Here is a 26,390-nt window from a genome sequence, read left to right as displayed (position 1 = left end):
AAATGAGACCTTTATCAGAGTAACTGGTTGCAAATCCCACCCCCCCACCCCGTTTCCTACTTTTAATTGTGGCTGCATTAGTTTTGTTTGTGCAAAAACTTTTAAATTTTATGTAATCAAAATTATCCATTTTATTTCCTGTAAACCTCTTTTATCTTTTGTTTGGTCATGAATTCTTCCCCTCTCAAGAGTTCTGACAGGTAATTTAAAAGTTTCAATAGATCTGATAGGTAATTTCTTCCATGCTTTTCTGATTTGTTTACATCACCCTTAATGTCTAAATCATGGCCCCATTTTGAGCTTCTTGTGGTACACGGTATGAGATGTTGGTCCATGCCTATTTTCTGCCAGACTACTTTACAGTTTTCCAAAAAGTTTTTGTCAAATATTGGGTTCTTTCTGTATATTGTATACCTAATGTATTCCATTGGTGAACCATTCTATTCCTTTCCAGTACTAAACTCTTTTGATGATATCACTTGGTTTGATATCTAGTACTGCTAGGTCCCCTTCCTTCACTTTTTCCATTGATTCCCTTGATATCCTTAAACTTTTTTTCCTTATAGATGAATTTTGTTATTACTTTTTGTTTTTTTTTTTTTTAGTGAGGCAATTGGGGTTAAGTGACTTGCCCAGGGTCACACAGCTAGTAAATGTTAAGTGTCTGAGGCCGGATTTGAACTCAGGTACTCCTGACTCCAGGGCCAGTGCTCTATCCACTGCGCCACCTAGCTGCCCCTATTGTTATTACTTTTTTAATAGCTCTATCAAGTAATTCTTTGGTAGTTTGGTATGGCAATGAATAAGTAAATTAATTTAGGTAGTATTGTCATTTTTATTATATTGGTTTGGCCTACCCACGAGCAATTAATATTTCTTCAGTTGTTTTGTTTTGTCTTTATTTATGTAAAGAGTAGTTTTGTAATTGTGTTCATGTAATCCTATTGATGTCTTAGCGAGCAGACTCCCAAATATTTTATACTGTCGGCTGTTATTTTAAAAGGAATTTCTTTTTCTATCTCCTTCTGCTGGGTTTTGTTGGTAATAGATAGAAATGCTGATGATTTGTGTGGCTTTATTTTGTAGCCTGCAACTTTGCTAAAGTTGTTAATTATTTTGACTAGTTTTTTTAGTTGACTCTCTAATGCCACCAACTCTTGACATTAAGCAAGTTATGTTCCTTTGCTTGGTCTCAACTCCTCTGTAATATGAAGGAGTTGTACATATTATTTAAGGTTCTTCTGTCTCGAACACTAGAGGAGTCTGGTTTTATGAGCAGGCAGGTAAAGAGAATAAGAGGGAAAGAAGAGGAGAGAAGAGAGGAGAAGTAAGAGTTAGGAAGAGTAGAGAGATGAGTGAAAAGAAGGGGAGGAGAAAGGAGAGAAGGAATGAGGAGAGAGGAAGGGAGAAAGAGGGATGAGAAGGGTATAGTGAGAATAAGGGAGAGAAGAAATGAGATGAGAGAGGGGAAGGAGGGAAATGGAAAGGAATGATAGGAAGGGCTCCTAAGGAGGCAGTGGGGTTCCCCGTCCCTGGAGGTCTTCAAGCAAAGGTTGAATGACCATTTATTAGGCATATTACAAAAAGGATTCTTTTTCAGATGGATTAAACTAGATAGTCAAATGTCCTTTCCAATTCTTACATTCTGGATTCTGTGAGAGAAAGAAGCAAAGAGGAGACAGGAGGGAGGGAGACTCAACATTAAGATTCCCAGGGACCTCGCCAGTCTTCAGTGTCTCTCTAGGCAGAGAAATAAGGTCACATTCATGCATGTTACAGAAATAGTCCCTCAGTACTAAGACTCTGGCTTAGTACTGCCAGTTGTGCCAACTGAAACTAAAAACTATCCTTCCCCCTTCTCCCCAAGTCCTGTCTAAACCCTTACATACATGGAAGACTTCCTGCCCCCTAGTCAGAAAGTCCTCAGAACAAGAAGCCTCAACAGGGACTGGTATTTGAGGCAGAGATTGTTTGACAAAGAGAAAGGTTCTAACTTCCTGGCCTCTCCTATACAATTAGGAGCCCCATCAAAAGTAAAACTAGATAGGGGCTGACCGAATGAGTTGGGACCTGGGGCTTTCTGTCACCCATGCCATCCAAGTAAAGTGCTGGACTCTGCCCCTAGGAGCTGAGGACGCTGCCAGAGCTATAGTACAGGTAGAATACCTTGGGCCTGCCATTGCTTGTGGGAACACATCACCCTGAACTTCCCATCTGTCAGAGAGGCAGATTAACTGCAGCCTGAAGAGACACACTGGCCTACCACTACCTCTGCAGGGAGATTTGAGCTCTGGCCTCAGGACTTCGGCTCTTCTTTTCCCCCACCCCTCCTCGAAGGAGCTCTCATTTCAGTAACACCCTCCAGCCTGTTTTCTGAGGGCCCCTGAGATGTCACTACACAAAGTGCAGACAGTTTGAATTCCACAGGGGCAGGCAGGCTATTTACAAATCAGGCAGCTGAAGCTCAGCCTTAGAGATGGTTTGTTGTGCTGAACCTTGGGCTGGGTTTCTGGCTCCATAAACCCAGTCCCTTTTCTTAATACAGGCCTTCCCTCAGCTACCTGCAGTCTCTTAATCCCTGTCCAGACTAGCCAGCACAGAATTAAGTGCTAGGTGTGTGGGAGACCATAACCTCCTTCCCAGAGCCAAGGCACTGCTGTACCACAGGCCAGGTTTTAAACCTGGTGAGTGGGCCTCCCACTCAACTACCCAACAATGAAAGACAAAGAGAATGGTGGATAAAGCATGTTCTCTTTCACTGGAGTGTACAAGCAAAAGTGTGTTACTGCTCACCAGGGACCTTGAGCCTTCACAGTAACATATGCGACTTGACTTATCACAAAATAAATCCCTCCAGGCACAGGAGTGGGATTTTCTGGTGTTAAAAATATGTGCATTTATAAAAATCCTTAAAAAGCATACTGGGTTGCATTGCCTGAATACTATGCCTCAGGCAGCTGTCTACCCCCTCATCCCACCTCTGCCTCTCTAGGCCTTGGTTCCTTAGTCTATAAGAAGGGGATAACAATCATTGTCCCTGTCTTCCTCATAGGACTATTTGGATCAGTTAGAACAATGGCTCTAACAGTCACCAGTTGTGACTTGAAGCAGGGCTCCCTCCTCTCTGCACAGAGATAGTGAACTATAGGTGTGGAAATGCAGTACATATTTTCCAAAATCTGGCTTGTTTTTCTCTCAACTGCACTTCTTTGTTACAAGAGAGCATTATATTGAGGGGAAGGAGGGAGTCATTGAGAAGAAAGTAAATTTTTTAAAAAGAGCAACAGCAAAAAATTTTAAAAGGAAATATATTGCTGGGCAAAAACACAGGGAGATAGCAGGAAGTACTGGGCTACATGAGGTCTCATATGGGATTAGTGGAGAACTGAGTAGCCAGGTTTGTGTGAACTCTGATCTCCAATTTAGGATCCAAATCATCAGCTTTAGGCACAGGAAGCAGAAGACACAAAATCGTCTGCAACTGTCAAGGTCCCTTTTTGAACCCCTGAACCCAGAGACGATGTGGTATCAAGAAGAAAGTAGGCAAATAAAAGCCAGAGCTCAAATTCTGACTGATTTTTGTCATCTCTGTGACTGCGAGCAAGGCACTTTCTTTCCCTAAGTCTCAGTTTTCTTATCCATGTGATTGGACCAGATGATCTCTTTTAAGGACTCCGGCATTCTCAAGTCCCTCTCAGCTTAGACATTCTATCACCCCATCAATAAGCATCTATTGCTAGCACCGGGTCAGGTGATCAGGATACAAAGAAAAAATGAAAATCCCTGCCCTCACAGAGATTACACTCCAAGGTGTTTTTGTGGAGGAGGTCATAGAGGCTGGGCCTCAGTCAGGTGGGACCGAGGAGCTGAGCTCTGAAGGTACCAGAGGCCATTCTAACAGGAACATTCTGTGAGGCTATGGGTATCACAAGGGAGAAGGTTCATTCAGTCATGCCTTTTTTCAAGATCATTAGCCTCTCATTTTTATCTTGCAAATTGGAACCAGTTGTTATGGAGATTACCATGGTGCTTCACACATGGAACAGAATGAAGACTCTGAGGAACACAGGAAACCATGGCCACTCCATTCAGCAAGTCCTTTCAAAAAGTAAGAGATGTTTATGGCTCCCCAGTTTCTGAAGGGAAATAGACCACAGACTAATTTTTTCGTGGTAGCAAAGAACTGGAAAGTAGATGCCTATCGGGGAAGAGTTAAATAAATTATGGTACATTCATGTGATAGAATATTACTGTGATGTAAGAAAAATGAATATAAAATTCGGTGAAGCATTGGAAGACATACAAACTGATGTGGACTGAAGTCAAACCTATATGTGTGTGTGTGAGCACACATACACATAATGACAACAATACAAAAAGAAAGAACCACAACTGAATACTCTGTAATTATGATGACCAAGATACTTGGCCCTGTAGAAGAGCTGATAAAGTGCACTTCCCTCTCTCATAGAGATCAGGGACTATGGATAATAGGGAAATATTACATACATTGTCAGTCTCATCTGCCTTATGTGGTGCTTGTGCTGAACTGACTCTTCCCTTTCTTTTTTCTTCTTTGTTTCAAGAAGTGACTTTATAGGTAGGGAAAGGGACAAAGAGTCATTCCCAATAGATCAAGAAATATGAATAGGAAGTTTTCAAAGGAAGAAATCCATGTTATTATAAAATGCTCCAAATCACTAATTAGGCAAATGTAAATTAAAGCAATTCTGAGGTTATGACTTATACCCATCTGCAGTTAGAAAAGCTGGATTTGAATCCTGACTTTGTTGCTTCTTGCCTGTGTGATCTCAGGTTAGTCACCTCATCATCTTTCTGGGCAGGCCTCAGTTTTCTCTTCTGTAAAATCAGGGAGTTGGAAATGAGACCAACTCCTTCCAACCCTAAGCCTCTGATTCTATGAACTAAGTTTATAGATCTGCATCTCTGGAGGTAACATCCACAGAATCAAAATCATGAAACCTGGAAATACAGAATAATAGCTCATACTTACTAGGGAAGGAAAGAATTAAGAGAACCTGACCAGGCAGGGTGAAGAAGGACATTTCTTTCTGCACCCTCCCTGGGTAAGAGTGTAGTGACCTGGGCCCCTAGGAATTGGAAAAGCCTTTGGTCCCACCTGCAGCCCTCTAGTCTTCTATCAAAAGGGGACTGCTGCCTGCGTACATGGGGTTCAGTCTTCATAAGGACAATGAGTATATTCCTGACCTTGCTTAGAGGGTTAACCTGGCAGCAGCTGTGGGCTGAAAGGGACATGCCATAAGAACTTAAATTGGCAGGTATTACATGTGGAAGGATGATAGGATCATAGATTTAGGATCTAGAAAGTGCTTTAGAAGGCATCCAGAGACCCTCCCCTGCCCTTATTTCACAGGTGAGGAAACAGATTCCAAGAAATCAAGAGATTTGCCATGGGTTACAAAGGTAGTAACTGAGGAAGGGTTTTAATCCAGTTCTTAATTCCAAATCCAGCACTTTCTATGCTACCTAGGAAGCTTGCACTGGAGTCAAGAAGACCTGAGTTCACATCCTGCCTCAGACTTAGCTATTTGATCTTGCATAAGTCACTTAACCTCTGTTTGCTTCCATTTCCTCATCTGTAAATGGATATAATCATTGTACCTACCTCCTGGAGCTATTCTACCAAATGAGATAATATTTGTAAAGTACTTAGCATCATTCCTGGCACATAATAAGTGTTTAAATGCTTATCCTCTCCCCCCATGGGGGATGTGAACTCAGGTCTTCCTGACCCTAGTGCAAGCTGAAACAGGTTAAACAGAGATAGACATAACTCATTTATACAGTATGTTCCAATGATAGAGCTCTTTCTCATCCTTCATCTCATTTCATCCTTGCAGCAACCCTGGAAGGTAGGTATTATATGTGTAATTATTCCCATTTTGCAGATGAAGGAATAAAACCCAGAGGAGAAAAAATTAAGGTCATATATCTGGGTAAGTGGTTGAGTCAAGGGCTCAAATCTAGGTTTCAGTATTACAAGTCCAAGGTACTCTTGAGGCCTATGGGCTACTGGAAAAAGAAAGAGGTACAACTGGAATGAAAGAGAACTCTGAGGCCAAGGCAGTCATAAATACAAGGTGAGATAGCTTAGTAAAGGGTGACTGAAACAGAGGGTCAAATTCTATCCTTGTGAGGATCCAGTAGGGTCTGTAGGCATTAGGGTAGTTAAAAACTTCATCAGCATGACACTCTGTAAAAGTGGAGACAGTACTAGTATAAGAATCTTCTTGTCAGTTAAATGGTGTGAGATTAACAATGTGGAGTGAGTATTCCGCTGTGTCCTATATATAGAGAGAGCTTAATATATAAAATGCATTTTGTATCTAATCATAAAATGGAGTGAATGTTAATAGTGTTAAGCCTGTGGTTTGAGGATTTAAAGAATGGAAACAAGGGAACTTAGTTCTTGATTCCAGGGGATTTGGAGACACCGAATGGCAGGTTCCAGGCTACTAGTAAGGAGAGGTTTCAAAAGAGAAAATGAAAGGAATGAGAAAAAACAACAAAGGAAGGTAGAAAAGAAAGGAAATAAAATTTAAGGGGATGGGGAAAAGCCTTAGTAATCATCTTAGGTCCTTTAGGTCTCCAGGGTATCGTCCCTTCAGATAATCTCCAGTCCTGTCCCCAAGAGAAAAAGCATCCTTGAGAATTCTCAGTGCCTCAGTTTCCACATGTGTAGAATGAGGGGTTTGGGCTTGATTGACCCAGAAATAAGGGATCAGGGCTGGTCAGGTAGGAACTTGTAAATGTTAATAGAGTCAAGGACAGAGAGACAGGGAGGTAGGTTCAGGAGGGTACATATGGATAGGATCTAGAAGGAAAGGACTCATGGATGAGTTAAGAGATCAGTCAGGCAGGAATAAACAATGCAAAGAAAATCCACAAGGTAAAAGGTAGGAGCTGCAAGGGGGTTTTGAGCATTAGCTGGGACCAATCCACCTCCACCTTGGCCATCAAAGTCAATAAGCATCTCTCAGTACTCAAAACTCCTGAGGCCACAAAGGTGCCCTTAAGGCACTAACAAACTAATGGGGGTAGGACAGGAGGGAGCTCCAAGAACACGGCTCATACAGTATACAAAAGTGCCCTAGGAAAACAAGACAAAGAAGGCCACTTTTAGCTAGAAAGGTGAAGAGGGAATAGCACTTGAGTTAGACTTTCCTTAAAGGAAGAAAAAGAGGAAGGACTTCCAACAGGTGGAGACAAAGAAAGTATATGCCAAATACAAGGAACTTGGAGCCAATGTGAATACAGAATGGCAGGAGAGCTGATGAGGGAAAGGACAAAACCAAATTGGAAACCTAGTGAGTGTGGAAAAGAAAGCCTTAGGAAAGACATTGAAGTGATAGGATTCACTGGGCTTGAGTGTTCCCTGCCCTTGCCCCTGACAGTGTAGCTCCATTTTCTAACAGAACAGAAGAAATCAACCTTTGTCTGGTTACAGAACATCCACACAGGAAGGTGTGTACTGTTTGAAAATTCTCTCTTTGTGCCTAGAGGTCACTGTCAGTGAGTGACACATTTTGAGGAGGAGTGAATGATAAGTAGGAACTGAGGGAGGTTTGTAGGAGACAGTATTCTCAGATCCTCTAAGGAACCAGCCTGGTAAAACAGGCCCCCATCCTTCAAACACACACCAGAGACCTTTTGTCTTGAGAAGGAGGGGCTTGAGAGCATAACTTAGGTGCTGCTCTGTGCTCCAGCTTCCCCAGTCATAAAGTAGTAATCAACATAATAAGATCATTAGAATTTAGAGTTTATGGGGAACCTGAAGGATACACAGTCCTAGCCTCTCATTTTAGGTCCAAAAGAGAAGAAAGTAAAGCATCTTTTCTATGGGCACAAAGCTCATGAGGGGCAAAGCAGAGCAAGCATTCCCTTTGGTTCACTGGGATAATTATTCTTTACCACTGTATTAGCTTTACGCACTGGAAAAACACATCCATGCAAAGCAGGAGTTATTATCCAGGTTTTAATTTTGATTTCATAGATGGAAGCTGATGCACAAGGAAGGCTAATGGGAGTCAGGTTTCTGGGGCAAAAGAAAGTTGAAAGAAAAGTCAACAAGAGGAAAATGTTTCACCAGATTTATGCTACAAAGAGGTCAAAAGAATAAACTCAGAATGACTGGGTGGGAAGAAACCACACAAGGGGGGCAGGAGGGATAAGCAAAAGGATCTTGGATAACGAAGAGATCAAGCTCACCAAGTTGGACATTGAGAAAGCCCAAAGGCTCCACTCTGAACCGGTTATCAGCACCTGTAACAGCCTGATCTGAAAGCAATCTGTCCCTGAAGAGGTCAGTTCACTGTCCAGGGAAATAAGTCTATGGAGCTCTAAGGAAGACTGATCAAAAGATGTGTGCTCAGTACAAAAGTAATGAAGACCCAGTGCCCTGGCCTCACTCAGCACTCTTGAGTAGGTTCTTCAAGGAGGCCCTAAATTTTCCCACCTTTTTCCAGCTAGATCATTGTGCTCTGCCCCTTAAAGGAGGGGAGCCTAAATGGGGCTGGGCAGGGTTGGTTTGGCTTCATGTGTATCAGTTCAGGGTCAAAACTCTGAAGGCGGCCATTGGCACCCTCTGAATTCAGTCCCTGGGCCTACCAGTTCTCTCTTCCCTCCCAGGTGTCAGAGTCCTGCTGGTAGGTAATAATAATAATAATAATAAAATTTATATAAGGCTTTATGATTTGCAAAGCATTCTACATATGCTACATCATTTGATGTTCACACCAATTTTGGGAGGTTATTACTTCCATTTTATAGATGAGGAAGGTGAGGCACGGATAGTTTAAGCGACTTGCCCAAAGGTTGCTAGCCAAAGTCTGAGGCAAGATTCAAACTCAGGTCTTCCTGACTCAATGTCTCATGCTCTTTCCACTGTGCCACCTAATTGCTAGTCTTCCCAAATCCAAACTTCTTTTCAGGAAGAGCCCAAAATTCATTCACAGAACAGTTCAATATAAATCCCCCCCCTGGGGGAAGTGTGTGTGTGTGGGGGGGGGGGAGAGAGACTGGCCTTTTAATAAGGATCACATCAAAAGATCTCAATCTAGTGAGGGGTTCTCAACTTTTTTTTTCTTTTTTTTTGTCATGAACCACTTTGTCAATCCAGTGAAGTCTATGGATCACTCCTCAGAAGTATGCTTTTTAAACACATATAATGCTGAACTTCAGTTGCCAGAATATTTAAAAAAGAAAAAAAAAACAAGTCCAGGAATCATAAGTTAAGAACCTTTGAGGTAAAATAATTAATTCATCCAACATTTATTAATCACCTACCTTGTGCAGGGCACATTCTATTGTGCTTATTATTGCTAGGGTTACAAAGATACACCAGATCTTGCTTACAAGGACTTTATTTATGCTGAATGTAGCTTATATGGGGTGGAGAATAAGTACAGAAGTAATCACCATACAAAGACAGAGGGGAGGGAAGAAGTGAGGCCCAGACAAAGTACTAGGTGGCATGGGGGTGGGGGTAGGGAATGGGTCACTTTCACCTCAGGAAGGCAGGGAGATCAGAGAGGGCTCAATGTGGTTATAACACCTGAGGATCTTCAAAAAAAGGATTTTGACAGAATGAGGTCCTAATGGTAGAATTCCAGACATCCCAGGATTTAGAGCTGGAAAGGACCCTTGAAGTTCCAACCCTCTGGGTATCTCCCCTCTTCCGGGCCTCCCTATACCAGCACCATCTTCTCCAATCATCCAGTTTCATCACTCACCCCATATAGTCAATCCATTTCCCAATCTTGTCACTCTACCCTCACGACATTTCTTTTACAAATCACTTCCTCCCTATTCACATAGCTACTAGCCTAGTTCAGAGCCCTCATCACCTCTTGCCTGCTGACAGTAACCTGACCATAGTAACTGCCTTCTATTTGGTCTTCCCATTTTGCATCTCTCCTGACTCCAATCACTTACATGCTCAGCTGCCAACCTGACTTTCCTCAAGTTCAGGGCTGACCATGGCCCACCTCTGCCCCTAACTCTAATGGCTCCCTAGCTCTCCACTTGGCACTGAAAGCTCTTCTTATACTTCACCCCCCCCACATACCCTGTAATCCAGGGACAACAGTCTCTCTGCTGTTCAGTGAATGAGCCACTCCATCTTGTTTTACCGTGCCCAGCACATTCTCCCTCCTGACCTTTGCCTCTCAGAACCCCTGACTTCCTTCCAGATCCAATTCAAACGTCACCTTCTGCAGGACGCCCTTCTTGATCCCCCTCCTCCCTGTAGCTGCCAGAAACTCCCATCTACTCTGGAGGAGTCTGTTATTTTGGGAAGATGGCAGCATTTTGGGACCTACTGGAGCCCAGATCACCTACAAATATCTCAATAAAACTCTAAAATGTTCCAAATGGAACAATGATAAAATTTTAAAAAATGCTTATTAATACCTATAAGCTCTTCCACACAGTACAATCCTATGGAAGCTATAAGCAGAAAAAAGCCAGGGGAGGTGGGCATTGGGCATTGGGGGGGGGTGGAGAAGGTGAAGCACAGAACCAGCCATAGATACAGAGAAGGAAACAGAGCCACACCATGCAGTTCACCCCCCCCCCCCCAGCCACCACAAAAGACATGGCCAGGGACCAGGCAACCCCTCCCAAGGCTCAGCAGGAGACAAGGCCAGACCAGAACCTAGGTAGCCCACATCTACAGCCACAAAAGAACAAAGGACCTGCACTGCACCTGAGAAGAAAAGCACCTGGGGGCCTTGCAGGAGGCCTGACACCAGTATAAACAACATCATCTGGTCGAGGCTTGTCAGCAAGGAACAGAGCCAACCCTGGGCTCAGAACAGCACAAGGGGAAGGAGACAGAGAGAGCTGTTCAAGGCCAAAGCCCATGTTGCCTATCCCACTAGGAGACAGCCCAAATCCAGGAATTCTTGCAGAAGGTGGAGACTAGTCTTAGCAAACACATCTAGAACCAAGTAGGAGTCTGTTCTCATCTACCAAGAAGGGAGCAGAGTCCACCCAAGCACAAAGCCCCAGTCCAGAAACTGAGGCTGGAGACATAAGTAAACAAAAAAAAAACGCCAAAGACAATGAACAAACGCCACACTCTGAGAGAAACCCAAGAGGTAAACCCAGATGAACAGTTAGCTCCACCACAAGTCCTAGCAGAGTCGGAGAATGTCCCGGCCACAGGGACTACAGCACAAAAGTAACTGGAAGAAAAGAAGCCAGAGATACTATGCATATATTTCATATACCCTTGTTTACATGTCATTTCTTTTAGAACAAAAGGTTTTTTTCTTATTACATGTAAAAAGTGATTTGAATATAAGTTTCTTGATGGCAGAGATTCCATTCTATTTTTGTTTTGTATTACAGTTATCTATGAGGTAGCATGGAATAGTGCAGCAGCGCTCAACTTTGCATCCGGGGACCCAGGTTCAAATGCCGACTCCAATAATAACTGTGTGGCCGTGGGCAAGCCAATTCATCTCGTTGAGCATCACTTTCCTCATCTATAAAATGATGCCTGTTCTCCAGGCTTCTCAGAGCTGCTGCAAGGGAAAGTGCTCTGTTTATAGGCCTATAGAAATGGGAGTTCTCCTTTCCCTGTGTGTCATCATTGCCCCTACAGGACAGGGCCTGGTCTCACTCATCTGTGTCTTCAGCCAGCTCAAGGCCCTGCACAGAGCAGTTGGTATGTATTATTACTGAGTGACCGGATGAAGATAGAACCCACACATTCAGTGCTGCGATCTGGGTGTGGGCAGTCCTGGCTCCCCCAAGGGGCACTGTTGGGCACTGGAAAGAGTGATTAGGATCCCAGCCCTGTCCCTTTTTACCTGTGGGACTGTCACCAAAATCATCGAACCTTACTGCACTTCAGTTTCTTTCTCTGTAAGATAAGGGGTTGGGATGGGATGGCCTCTAAGGTCCCTTCCAACTATGATGCATCAGCAACTTTCACAGACAACAGTCGTGGGCCCCAAACCCATGAAGAGGCCCTAGTCTGGCCAAATTGAGCAGGCGCCAACCTGACTGCTGTGAAACATGAAAGTGTACCAGGGAGCGGGCAGAGCTGCTTCATTTCTCCAAACTGGGTAATTTAAGGCACATTTTCTAATATTTGCTGACAGAACAAAGAGGACAGAAAAGCTCTAAGATATGACCCATGTTCAGTCTTCAAAGTGATTTTGTACAACTGGAGAACATAAACAGGTAGTCAGGTCCACCAGGTGGATAAAAGCAGACAAAGAAATTGCAATTTTCCCCCTGAGCAAATATACAACTAATGGAGGAGCCCTGACAGACTCTAACTCTTGTCTGTTTGTTTGTTTTTAAGTAAAGCAGAAACCCTCCTGCAATATACACCTTGGGCCACTGGCCATTCTTGAGACAAATTTCTTCTTCAAATCGAGTGTCATTAACAGAGGTCAAGCTGCAAACTGGTCTCCTGGTCTCTAATCTATCCAGTACATGCCACCAGATTCTTTTTAATACTCTGCTCCAGCCAATCTCCACCTAGCTCAAAAACCTTCCATTGTCCCCCTTACTGCCTACAAGATAAGGTCCAACGTCCTCAGTTGGACATTCGAGAACCTCCAGAATTTTGCTCCGACTTCTCATATTTTACCCCTCCCTTCCATGCACCCTACCCAGTCTAGGTCCAAAGGATGTTCTGTTCTCCACAAAAATCTCATGCCATCCTGACAACACTCTTGCCCAAGCCATTGCCACCTAATGGAATAATCACCTCCCGTTCCTATAGCATTCTAAGGTTTGCCAATGCTTTCCTCACAACAGCAATGCCAGTATTCTTTATCTCCATTTTACAGAAGAAGAAACTGTGTCTCTGGTTAAGTGACCTGCTCAGGTGTGGTCATACAACTAACAGGTGCCTGAGGCAGAACTCAGGAGGTCTGCTGCCTCCAAGTTCTGAAGTCTTCCCTTCAGAACTCAGCTCTAGCACTGCTGCTGCCTCCACGAAGCTTTCCCTGATCCCCTTCAAGCCTGAAGTGATTTCTCCCCCATCTGACCTCAGAATAATCTGTATTCCTCTCATGCACTTGGCAGGCTCTAATATGAATAATGGCACTTGTGCTATCCTTGAAGGCAGGGACTAGATTTCATTCATATAGCATATCAAATGAGATGATGTACTTTTTAAATCACAGAAGGCTAGATAAATGTGAGCTGTTTTTAGAAAGGTCATGCGGTGCAGGTAAAGAGAGTAATGCACTGAGTAAGCCTCTGAGACTTATAAGCCTGCATAACCCTCTCTCTGAACCTCGGTCTCCTCTTCTGCAAAATGAGGATAATACTACTTTCAGTACCTATTTCACAGGTCTGTTGTAATCAATGACATGTCAGTAGTAAGGCATGTTTGTAAACTGCAAGTCATTAGATAAATGAGTTGTCACTAGGATTAACAATCTATCACTGGGCCCAGCAATAGTAAGTATTGATAAATGAATGAGCTTTACTTGGGAAGGAGAGGAAAGGGCGAACAAGATTAAATAATCTACATACTTTAAAAGTTTCTGTCAACCAGAAACAGAATATGAGAAGCTAATTTTAGAGTAGAGCAGGTAGGTGGCACAGTGGATAGTGTGCTGAGCCTGGAGTCAGAAAGACTTCCTGAGTTTAAAGTTGGCCTCAGACACTTATGAGCTGTGTGACCCTGCGCAAGTCATTTAACCCTGTTTGTCTCAGTTCCCTCATCTGTAAAATGAGCCAGAAAAGGACATGGCAAACCACTCCAGTATCTTTACCAAGAAAACCCCAAATGGGCTCATGAAGAGTTGGACACAATTTAAATAACCCAACATTAGTGCAAGTTACAATGATTTTAGTGCAACAGAAATTCTTGTGAAAAATATACCCAGAGTGAATCTTTGAGATATGAGGAGGAACTATCATTATTTGGTTAGAGGTCCCCTCCCCCCCCACAACTGGAGCCTCCTCAGGATATTCTGTAAAGAGTCCCAAAATACAGAACTGGCTCATTTGCATGGCAAAATTTTGCTTTCTTTTTCACCACAGAGTGGGCAAATCTTGCTTAGAGAAAACCCTGCCTCAAATGAGATGGTAAATGAGAGAAACGACCCCTTTAGATTCCCTACAAGTTACAAAAGAAAGTAAACAAACAGATCAACATTTACCAAATAAAAGCCTACAGTTAAAAAGCCCAAATAAGAAATTAGAAAACAAGAGATAAACTCCTCTAGAATAAACATTACCTAGCCAATAGCAGGAAACATAAATCTGGGCTTTTAATAGAAAATACTTAGTGTGAATGAAGTAATGATTTATCCTGACAGGTAGCAAGCAGGGTTTCTGTCTGTACAAATGGCATTTATAGAATCCTCAAATGTCAGAACTGAAAGAAGCTTTAGAGATAATCTAGTCCAAATTCGTCACATTTTATAAGGAATATGAACTCAAACTCAAGTTATCTGACTATAAATCCAGAGGTCTTCCTCAATCCTTAGATTGTAAACTCCTTGAGATCTTAGCTCAATCCTGGCCAGGGAGCAGGAATTAGTAAACCCAAGATTCACCAGGACCTAAGGAAAGCTTTAATCTCATAAAGCCTAAGAATTCTTTAACCTCATAATACTTTAAAACAGAGGTAAATTTAAAAACAACAACAATGAGACTAAGCATGATGTGGATCAATGGGACTAGCAGGATCACTCCTACTCAGAGAACAATGAAAGAAAAAGCTTTTGGAAATAGAATAGTGTGATGGAAAGAGCCCTAAACATGAAACCTAGAAGCCCATGAGCCCTGGAAGCTAATCCTAGCTCTGAGACTAACTTATTGCTTAGCTCAATCAAATTCTTTCCCTTCTCTGGGTTTCAGTTAACTGACTGTCACTTAGGTGTCTCATTTTAATGACCACAATACTGTCAAAGAAAACAACAACGAAAAAATTCAAAACTCTGATCAAAGCAGTGACCTATCAAGATTTCACAAGAATAATAGTGAAATAGATGTCCTGCTTCTAAGCAGAAAGATGGCAGACTATAGATGTGGAATGAGCCACACATTTTCAGATGTGGCCAATGTTTTGATTCGTTTTATTTTACTATATCCATTTATTACAAAGGGAAGATGTCACTGGGAAGTAACAATAATGTCAAAAAGGAAAAAAAACATCAATAAAACCTCTTTTTTAAAAAGCCATCTCATAGGTCTTGTAATCTACCTAATACATACCTTAACAAGAATCTCTTCTGGATCAGGGACAAGTGGTAGTTACTGAAGAGCAATTATTCTCATTTTGGACAGCTCTAATTGTTAGGAAGTTTCCCCTTACATCAAGCCTAAATATGCTATTTCCACATATTGCTCTGTCCTCTGGGCCAAAAAAAAAAAAAAAAGACTATTCCCGCTTTCATGTGACAGTCTCTCTAAAATACATGAAGGCAGTGATCACATCCTACCTAAGTCTTCTCTTGGCAAAAACACTCCTATTTCCTACATTCTATCATCATATGGCATGGTCCTTGGTCCATTCATCATCATGGCTCTCTTCCTTTAGACAGGCTCCGGCTTGCTAAATCCTTCCTAACAATATGGTGCCTATAAACAACACAGTATCTCAGATGTGGTCTGACCTGGGCAAAGTGCCAGGGCACTATCACCATTCTCATGCAGGACACTGTGCCTCTACTAATGCAGCACACAACTCATTTTGCGCTTGTAGTCCACTGTAAATCCAAAATTTTTGACACAAGCACTTTTGTCTAGTCATGCCTTCAGGAGGCACTGTAGGTTACTGAGGGGAAAACCCCACAATGTCTGGAATCAGAGGACCTGTGTTCAACTCCCATCTCTGACACTATCTGTAGGACCTTCGGTAAGTCACTTAATCTCCCCTGAGACTCAGTTTCCTTATCTGCAAAATGAGGATGAACTAGACTGTCCCTTTCAACTCTAAATCTCTGATCCGCATCCCCTAAATCAGGGTTTAGTTGAGAGGAGATTTGGAGGGATTCAAATCCAACCTCTTCATTCTACAGACGAGGAAACTTAAGTCCAAGAGGACCTTACTCAAGACTGCAATAAGTAAAGAGCATGGCCAGAAATTAGGTCCACAACTTTATTCTTGACATGACACTATGGGTGTCACTTTTTGTCCCCCACAAAGGCTGCATTTAATACAACTGAGTAAACAGGGAGAGGCATGGAAACATTCTGGGAAAGGAAGAGACACAGCACCGACCAAGTTGTTGCCATGAGTGCTGAGATGCAAGGTGATGGGGGAGGAAGTAGCACTGAAATATATATATATTTTGCTTACAGTTTTTCCAGTCCTACCCTCATACAATCACAGAATCAGACTCTGAACAGAAAGGGAAATCAGAGATGTTTTAGTTGAATCTCTTCATTTTAATAAGTGAATTTGTGGCCCATGAAGGGAAAATAACTAGATTCTCCAGAAGCCCTAGCAAGGGCTCCTTTCTCTGCTCTTCTACTACATGAAAGACCTTTGCCATAGTAAGCCACCCAATTTCCTGTCACTTTCTCCCAGAAACCCAAAGGGCAGCCCCACAGAATAAGAAATAATAGCTAATGTTTACATAGCACTTTCAGGTTTTTTTGCAAAGTGTTTTACATACTTTATCTTCTTTGATTCTCCATTATTCCCATTTTACAGAAGAGGAAACTAAGGCTTACGGATGTTAAATGACTTGCCAATATTGAGATAGCTAGAACAATATGTGCCCTAGGTCTTTTTCAACTCCCAGTCCAGAGCACTAGACAATATACCAGGCTGCCATTCCATGGCCACAGATCATTATAATACCAATACTGCTAGGTTCTCTTGGTGGCCACACAACATCCTCATTATCTAAATCTTAATCTTGTCCTCCATCCCTGAGCAGTTATTTGGGTCACTGAAGGCCCCAGGAGTTCGTTGTCAGACTAACTCCCTTTGTCCCTGTCTCTTATCTTCAGCCACCCCAGAGCAAGGCATCTAATATCAGCTGCCTCTTATATGGTAAACATTGCCCACTCCCCTACTATACTTTGCCCCCACCCTTGGAATACTTGTTTACTTCTACTAAGAATGTGAGGAACTCTTCCTAAGCCCAGGCTCTCAGCCAAATGCTGCCCCTAACTGGGTCCCAGCACCTTAGGTCAGGATTCCAGCTGCTGCCAAAAACTAATCCTTCCCCCCTGAGCTAATCCCTCCCCAGGGTCAGCAGGGCCAGGGGAACAATCTTTCAGAAAGGTGATCCACCCAAATAATCCTCTTGATCTATCTACCACAAGGAATTTTAAATTCAGATCTCATCCTCCTCTAGACAGGTCCCTAAGCAGTCTGAAGGAAAAGATCTAGACTAAGAGTCAAGAGAACTGGGTTCCAGTCTCAGCTATCTTTACTATGGTTTGTCACTTCCTGATTATGCCTCCTCTTCAGAACAATGAAGCTGATTGGACTAGAAGACCGCTAACAGCTGACACCCCAGGACTGCATAAGCAGCTTACCTGGAGTTCTTTCCCTGACATACTTATGAGAAGGTGATTTTTAATGCTCTTTGCATCCAGTTCAGAAGAGGCTTTGGGTCAAACTCGGTAGTATGAGACACTAATAGTTTCTGGGAGTTCCAAATGGAGAGGGGGAAGCTTGGTTCAAAAGCCCAAACTTGGATACCACCAACCCAGCTTTCCTTAACCAACTCCCTTTAACCAAAGAGGTGCCAGATCCTTCCTCCCCACCTCCCCAGTTCAATCCCTGGTCCCAGCTAGAAAAGGGAAGGTTCTGCCCAGCTCCCTTTCTCTTCCAGCTCTAGGGGATCTCCAGCTGAGACCTCTAAGGACTGAGAGGCCCTGCTTGTTGCTTAGCCGGCCCCCAAACCGGCTTCAGACAGGATGCTAGAGCTGTGAGGGACCATAGTTTTCATTCAATCCTAACTCCAAACATATCAGGAGAGACACCCTGCCAGGAACTTCCCCAGAGAGTTCAAAGAACCAACAGGATGGCAGCAATCCAACAATCCCATTCAACCAACGAGCTTACCAAGTTCTGGAGACAAAAGGAAAAAAACAGCCCCAGCCCTCAAGGATCTTACATTCGACAGTAAGGTAAAGTTAGAACTAGATTACCTTCCAACCCGGGTCTCCAGATGAGATCCCTTGGACAGGAATACCCTAGAGTTCTCCTGAGTTGGGTTTAGGAACGAATGGCTGTCCTTCCGCTCTCCCCTCAAAAAAACCACCCTTCTACCTTATTGTTTCCCGCCCCAACCCCAGAGAAGCTGGGGGCGAGGGTTACCGAGAAAGTCTGAAAAAACAAATGTATTTAATTTTCTTTGCATTTTCTATGACCTGGGCGTCAAAACAGGGGAAATAATTCCTTGCCCACCCAAAGGCTGGGAGCTTGGACGGGTGACCTCTTTAAGTTCTCTATAACTCACATTAGATTATAAAAATTACTTTTTCGGTGCGTGGGAGGGAAAGAGTACTGCAAGGAGGGATTAAATGGAGAAGCATCACCCTCGGAAAGGCCCGGAGAGCTCTGAAGTAGGAAACAACTTCCAAAACAGCAGCCCCCGGCCCTCTCCCAGGGCGGGAGAGCTGCCTACCTGAGGCCCCACTGCTCCCGGGGCACGGCCAGCCCCACCACGCGGGGCCCCGTCCTGTAGGGGCGGCCTCCAAACCCCAGCCCGGAAGAGCCGGGGGGGGGGGGCGGGTAGGGCGCATCTCACTGCGGGGAGGCCGGCCGCTTGATCGGAGGGGAAGGATCGGGGCCCCGGGGGCCGCTCGGCCCCTCGGGCCGACCGGAGGGTCCGAGGCCACCAGCGTCCCTTCCGAGAGGCCCCGGCGCCATGGCCACCCCCCCCCTTCCCGCTCATTCCCCCCCCCCACCCCTCCCCCAGCTCCCAGGCCCGGCCACGAGAGCAGCCCCAGGGGCCACCATCGTCGCCCGCGGCGACCCGGAGCCTGGGGCGGCGGCGGCGGCTCTCGGGACCGAGGCCCGAGAGGGGCGCATCCTGCCACGCTCGGCGGAGGGTTTCCAGCACCCAGATGAGGGCCCGCCGAGGCCTCGGGGCCCCTGCCCCACGAGCGCCTCTACTTATTTGTGTATTTACTCCGTCCCGGGCCAGCACGTGGTTCCCTCCAGGAGCTGAAAGTGTTTCTAAAAATAGGAGGGGGGGTGGGGTGGGGGGGTGGCCGAAGAATCTAAGAAGAAAAAGCCCCCGGAGAAGAGGAAACGAGACCCACCCGCCCCGCTCCACCCCCGAGCCCCACTCACCCAGCGAGGAAAGGTCAGGAGCAAAAAAGGTTCCAAGAAACAACGAGAGGCGGAGGCGGGGAGGAGCGAGGGCCGGGTGGAGGAGGGGACCGAGAGGCGGGAGCGCCCGCGAGTCTCACACGGGCTGCAGAAAAAGCCCAGGGGCGGGGGCAATTGTGGGAACTACTGCAGGGGTGGGGGCCAGAGAAGATGTGGCCGCCCCCGTCGTAGTCGTCGTCGTTGTCGCCGCCGCTGCCGCCTCCAGCAGGCCCCCCGCGCACACCGCTGGGGAGCCCGGACGCACTGACAGCGGCGCCAGTCGGGCTGTGGCTAGTCGTTCTCGCGGTCCACACCACTGAAGCGAGAGGAGGAGGGGGAACTCTGAGGGAAAAGGATGAGGAGGAATCGGCGCCCTCGCACCTCGACCCCCTCGGACTCCTACCCACCTAGCGCATGCACTCTTTTTTTTGCGTTTGAGCGCAATGCTGAGGGAGATGTAGCTTGGACAGGAAGCGGCCTGTCCAAGATAGGCTTCCCATTACCCCTTCTCTCGACTAGACTTTGGAAAGGCCCTAGGTCTCGCGGGGGAAGGCGGGGCCAGGGGCGGGGCTCGAGCAGCCCGGGAGGGCCTTCGGGTGGGGGCATCCCTCCAATGCAAGCCCCACCCTCTCCGGGGATGGGGATGGGGCTCCCCAGAGCAGAGGAGCCCCGCCCTCATCCCTGGGCGGATTGCTGCGGAGCTGAGCAGGCGAGGGGGACCCCATCCCCCAGCATCTCCTGCTCTCTGCCTCCGCCTGGTCTCCGAGAGGCCGGACGCAGCGAGTGAGACTGTTTAGTCCGGGGCCCTGCCTGCCCTCCTCCCGTTGCACCTGAATGCCCCGGATCGGAAGAGGCCAAGTCCCAGCCTGCTTGGTTCCCCAACCCTAACTTAAATCTCCTTTACCCTGGGGACAGGTACCTTATGAATCTGTGGAAACACCGAGGTGGAATGATTTATATATTGCTCTAGAACGAGGCTGGGGGATTTTCCTAACACTTACCCTCAGTTTTGCAGATGGGGAAACTGAGGGGAAGTAACTTGCCCAAGGTTGAAGAGGAAGACAAAGGCCTGTAACAATAATAATTCTGTGTATGTAACTGAGCCAGATGCAGAAGCTTACAAAACATTTCCCGTCCATTATCTCATTTGATCCTTCCAACAACCCGGAATGAGACAAGACCAAGGTTTATTATTATCTTCATTTTGCAGATAAAAATCTGCAACCCAAAAAGAACGGACTTGCCCAAGGTCACCCAGGTGCTAAGGAGCAGGACCAGGACTCAAACCCTGTTCCTAGGAGAATAGATTTTGAGTTAGAAGGGACCTTAGAAGCCGTGGAGTCTGACCCCTTCATTTTACAAATGAAGGAACTGAAGCCTAGGGAATTAGGTGACTTGTCTAAAGGTACTCAAGTAGAGAAAACAGCAGAGCCAAGATTCAAACTCAGGTTCTTCAACTCCCAATCCAGCACAGACTCAGAGCTGTCCCTGGTGCTCCTTCCCTGACCCTATCAAGGATTCTCTCACTGCTCTCCTAAATTCATCTCAATAAACAACCCTGGGGGCTTAGAGAGCACGGGCTAAGAACAGAGGTCCTTTAACACCAGTCTCTCCTTCTGAGGTGTCGTTTGAGGTCCCTAATTCGTTTTTATTATTAATATTGTTAAACAAAAGATGTGTTGGCATCTTTAAAGTATGATCTTCATTAAAGAGTCATCAGATTGGCCCGGCCTCCTTGGCTGCAGGTCCTCAGAATTCCCATAAGCAAGGGCAGGGTCTCCCACTCTCCAGTGACCCTCCAGCCTGTTCATTGGATGGAAGTCCAAAATCAGAGGCAAATGCTTTAATTAAAACCAACATTAAGGACTCACTTGCTGAAGCAGAATAACATTAACAGAAATATAAATGAGGTGGTTTGTAGATGTGTGGCATTTGTTCTAATGAGGAAACCTTTTCTACTACAACCTATTCAAATTAATTGCGTCCCAGGAAAATAGCAGATGTACCCTTCCTCCACAACACCTCCAACCCTGTAATTAACTTTGCTGAGGCTTGTTCCCTGTCTATAACATTTCTCCCAGATGTTTTCAAGTAACATTACTCCACATGTTCTTGGCCATGTTGTGCCCCACTGCCTTCCATGTTTTCCCCAATGTGTTCTTAGACATACTCCCTACATACTCCCCAACACCTTCCCAGACAAGATATTCTGTCTTAGATTCAGCACTGAGAGGCAGCTAGGTGGCTCATTGGATATCCTGCTGAGCCTGGAGTCAAGAAAGACTCACCTTTTCTAAGTTCAAATCCAGCCTCAGACACTTACTAGCTGCGTGACACTGGGCAAATCACTTCACCCTGTTTGCCTCAGTTTCCTCATCTATAAAATGAGCTGGAAAAGGAAATGGCAAGCTATTCCAGTATCCTGTGCCCAGAAAACCCTAAATGGTGTCTTGAAGAGTTGGAATCCATTGAAAAATGACTGAACAACAACTGAAAATGCCTGAATGCCTTGCCGTTTAGGGGTGGCCCCACAGAAATCCAGGCCAGGACGTTAGCCCCTCCTGCTTATCTTAAAATCCAGGACTAAACCCGGATTAGAGGAATAAAAAGGAGAGACTGAAAAAGAGAAAGATTAGAGCATTGACCAGTAGTGGGCCAGGACAACACAACATGAGCCAAACCTGATAAATCCAGTCCTCGACAGAGCAGAGGCTCCTCTACTCTCTTGGTGGAGAAAGGTACATACAGCTGTTTGCTTAAAAAGGAAAATGGGAGTTGAGAGGGGAAAGGGTAGACATTCCATACATCCTCCTTTACTGTACTTCTAGAGGGGCCACAGAATCATAGAATTATAGTTCCATAGCTGGAAGGAACTTCAGAGTCCATCTCCTCCGACCCCTTCATTTTACAGATGAGAGAATTGAGGCCCTAGGAAATGAAATGACTTGTCCAAGGTCATATGCATCCCTAGATGATCAAAACAGAGAAAATGTCAAAGATTTTGGTCATGAAGATTAATCTTTTTTTTTATGAGGCCATCCAAATCACCTTGGCTTTACCTATGACACAGGGAGATGGGAAATCGTCTACAGCTTTTTTTTTCTCTTTCTGATGGGCTTGGAAGAACCATGCTCTCAGGATTTCCTGAACCCTGTCCAGGTCAGAAGCCACCTTTCCCCTGACTCCCCATCCCTCAAGGCTTACCTCAGTGTCTATAGTTACTCAATTTATAGTAAAAAAGAAATTACATTTCTTTTATTGGACCTGTGATTTCATCAGTGTAGGAAGCTTCAAGTTAAAAACTGTCTTTACAAACAAACCAATGAATATAAATAAAAATACATTAAATGGGGGCGATGTTTATACTCCTTACTTCAAAGGGTTGTTGTGGGAGAAAAAAAAAGGCACTAGAGGAAAATGAGTTGTTGTTATTGTTATTGATTGTTATCAGTCCTTTCTTGTCAACCTCATAGGAATGCTAGGAGGGTGAGATTAGTTGACCTTTTAAGCTTTTTGTGACTCTAAAGGGCTATATAAGTGTGCTATTAGTATCCGGCACTAAACATAATACATTATAGGCAGTAGATACTTAATAAATGTTTGTTGACTGAAGGAAATAATGACAAACAACACAAGACTATTCAAGTCAATCTGTTCATTGAACACCTTCGTCAATCAGTCAATAAGCATTTATTAAGCACCAATGATGTGCTGAGCACTGTGCTAAGGTCTAGGGATTTGAAGAAAGGCAAAAGACAGCCTCTGCCCTTTTAAGGAGCTCACAATCTAATGGGAGAGACTAACATGCAGACTACTATGTACAAAAAAACTATATACAGAATAAATTGGAAATAACAGAGGGAAGGTGCTAGAATTGAGAGATTAGGAAAGGCTTCCTATAGAAGGTAGGATATTAGCTGGGACTTGAAGGAATTCAGGGAAGCCAGGAGACAGAGTTAAGGAGGGAGAACATTTTGGGGCATGGGGATCTGCCAGGGAAAATGCCCAGAGATAGAGTGTTTCATTCAGGAAACAAGGATCTGTTACTTAATCAAAAAATATGTGTTGGGGAGGGTGAGGTTAAAAATTATGAGAAGGGGGCAGCTAGGTGGCAAAGTGGATAGAGCACCGGCCCTGGATTCAGGAGGTCCTGAGTTCAAATCCAGCCTCAGATACTTAACTTACTAGCTGTGTGACCCTGGGCAAGTCACTTAACCCCAATTGCCCAGCCCCCCCCCAAAAAAAATTATAAGAAGACTGGAAGGGAGGACAAAATTATGAAGGGCTTTGAATGCCAAACAGAAGATTTTATATTTGATTCTAGATGTGATAGGGAGCCACTGAAGTTTATTAAGTTGGGAGAAGGGGGAGGATAACATGGTCAGACCTAGGCTTTAGGAAAAATTACTTTGTTGGCTAAATGGAGCATGAAGTGGGGTGGGGAGAGATTTATTGCAGGCAGAGACTATTACAATAGTCCAGGTATGAGGAGATGAGGGCCTGTAGCAGGGGGGTGGCAGTATCAAAGGAGAGAAGAAGACCTATTTGAGAGATGTTGGTTGCAAAGATGAAATTGACAGGTCTTGGCAATAGATTGGATATGGAGCATGAGAGATAGTGAATGATCAAGGATGACACCTAGGTTGTGGGCCTTGGGGAACTGGGAGAATGGCAGTGCCTCATCAGTAACAGGGAAGTTTGGAAGTGGTGAGGGCTTTAGGAAAAAAATAACGAGTTCAGTTTTAGACATTGAATTTAAGATGACTACAGGACGTCCAGTTCAAGATAGCTAATAGTCAATTGGAAATGCAAAATTGGAAGTAAGCTGAGAAGTTATGGCTGGATGAGTAAATTTGAGAATCATTAGCATAAAGATGATAATTTAATATATTGGAGCTGATCAGATCACCAAGTGAAACAGTATAGAGGGCCCAGGACAGAACTCTGTAGGACACTTACAGTTAATGGGCGTGATCTGGATGAAGATCCAAGAAAGAAGACTGAGAAGGGGTGGTCCATTAGTAGGAGAACCAGGTGAGAATAGTGACCCAAAAACCTAGAGAAAGGAAAAGTATCAAGAAGAGGTTCATTGACAGTGTGGGGCCACAGAGAAGTCAAGAAGGATGAGGATAGAGAAAAAAATCACTGGATTTGGCAATTAAGAGATCATTGGTAACTTTTCAGAGAGCAGTTTCAGTTGAATGATGAGGTTTGGAAGCCAGATTGTAGAGACTAAGAGTGGGAGGAAAAGAAATGGAGTCACCTATTATAAATGGACTTCTAAAGGAGTTTAGTCACAAAAAGAGAGAGAGAGATGGGATGATCATTAGGGGGTCTGGGAGGATCAAATAAAGGATCTTTTTTAAGGGTGGGGGAGGTATGGGCATGTTTTTAAGTTGTAGGGAAACAGCCAGTAGACAGAGAGAGATTGAAGATGAGTGAGACGGTGGAGATGATAGAAGGGGCAATGTTTTGGAGGAGACAGGATGGAATGGGATCACTTGTGAAGGCAGAAGGAGGTGATTGTGGCAGAAGGCATTTGAATGTTATGAATGAAGAAGAGAGAAGAATAATCTCTTGGTGAATGCTCTCATTTTTTTTTTCAACACAATATGAGGCAAGATTCTTAGCTGAGAGGATAGGAGGAGGGGAAGCCACAGAAGGTTTGAGGAGGGATAAAAAGGTTTGGAAAAGTGCTATGGTAAGTAGGACAGTGAGTTAATTAGGAAAGTGTAGAAGGATTGCCTAGTAGCAATGAGGGTCCAGTGGAGGTTATGTAACATAAATTTGTAGGTCTAGTTAGAAGGGCTGAATGATGTTCTCCCCCTTCATTCAGCAGCATGTGTGTAGGAACAAAGGCAAGGGATGGCAAGGTGATCCAAGGCTGAGCTTGGCAGGGCACAATTGTCAACAATCATGTGGCAAGGAATTCAAAAAAGAAGACAGTGTAGAATTGATATGGTTCACCAAGGGGTAAAAATGGGGAAAGGAGATGGCCTGGGAGAGACCTGAGGAGTAGAGAGATTAGAAGTTGTAGTGTAGATGAAAAGCAGGGCTTGATATTAGAAGGCAGAGGAGAAGTAGAAAGCCGATAGATTGCCATTAAATAGGGAAATTTCAGACTTCATGAACATGGAGGTGATGCATTTATGGTTGACAGCAAGATCAAAGATATGACCATCTCTGTTAGGAAGGCAAATAAGACAGTTCTTGCCCTCTGGGGTTGCAGTCTAATGGGGAGGGGATATGCAAATAATCATGCATATACATGATAAAAATAGTAGAAATGGAAAGTAATCTCAGAGAGAAGGGACTTGGATGGGTGAGTGGGTGGGGAAACAGGACCAAGAAAGGCCTCCTGCAGAAAGCAGGGTTTGAGCTAAGGCTTGAAGGAAGCCAGAAGGATGAGAGACAGCCAGAGAAAAGGCCCAGGATTGTTGTGTTTGAAGAACAGCAAACAAGCCAGTATAGTCTGGTCATAGAGTGCACAGAAGGGAGAAAAGTATAGGACTGGAATGGTAAGAAGGTGACAGGTTATGAAGAACTTTAAATGCCAAACAGACTACTTTATATTTGATCTTAGAACTAATAGGGAGCCACTGAAGTTTATTGGATTGGGGGAGGGTCTGATGTCATCAATTTTGTGCTGTAGAAAAAGCATTTTGTCAACCAAATCATGAATGGATCTGAGTGGGAAGACAGCTGAAACACTGAAATCAATTAGAAGGCAATAGTTTAAGTGAGAGGTGATAAGGAGCTGTGAGTGGAGAAAAGGAGACCTATATACAAGAGGTGTTTTGAAGGTAGAAATGACAATAGAAGGTAGATTTGACAATAGATCAGATGTGGGGGGTGAGGAATTGTAAGGAATCATCCATAACACTGAGGATACAAACCTGGGAGGATGGTGGTGCCTCCTACTGTAATAGTAGAGTTAGGAAGAGAAAAGGACTTAGTACAGACCAGCCATAGGCTAAGGAGTAATCTATACTTTAGGAAAGTGGATTTTGAGGAATTCAGAGAAAGGATATATTTTTCTTCCATTGTGAAATTGTAAAAGGGAAGTAGGTTCAAGAGGAATCAGAGA

General features: G+C 44.4%; 1 protein-coding gene across 6 annotated transcripts in view; it reads right to left on the bottom strand.

Moving 5' to 3' along the window:
* Window positions 1-19,749, bottom strand: part of RALY (RALY heterogeneous nuclear ribonucleoprotein) — a 62,342-nt gene extending 42,593 nt beyond the window's left edge. For 2 of the 6 annotated variants that reach the window (XM_043982751.1, XM_043982750.1), the window contains exon 1: window positions 19,286-19,743. The gene's annotated coding sequence lies outside the window, so the exon portion shown is untranslated. Of the gene's footprint in view, window positions 1-19,285 lie in introns of all 6 variants that reach the window. The other 4 variants (XM_043982752.1, XM_043982753.1, XM_043982754.1 and 1 more) reach the window with 4 other exon arrangements.
* Between the last annotated feature and the right edge of the window lie 6,641 nt (window positions 19,750-26,390).

Source organism: Dromiciops gliroides, chromosome 2, assembly GCF_019393635.1.
Source record: "Dromiciops gliroides isolate mDroGli1 chromosome 2, mDroGli1.pri, whole genome shotgun sequence".
Classification (NCBI taxonomy): domain Eukaryota; kingdom Metazoa; phylum Chordata; class Mammalia; order Microbiotheria; family Microbiotheriidae; genus Dromiciops; species Dromiciops gliroides.
This window is presented reverse-complemented; position numbering and strand designations above follow the sequence as displayed.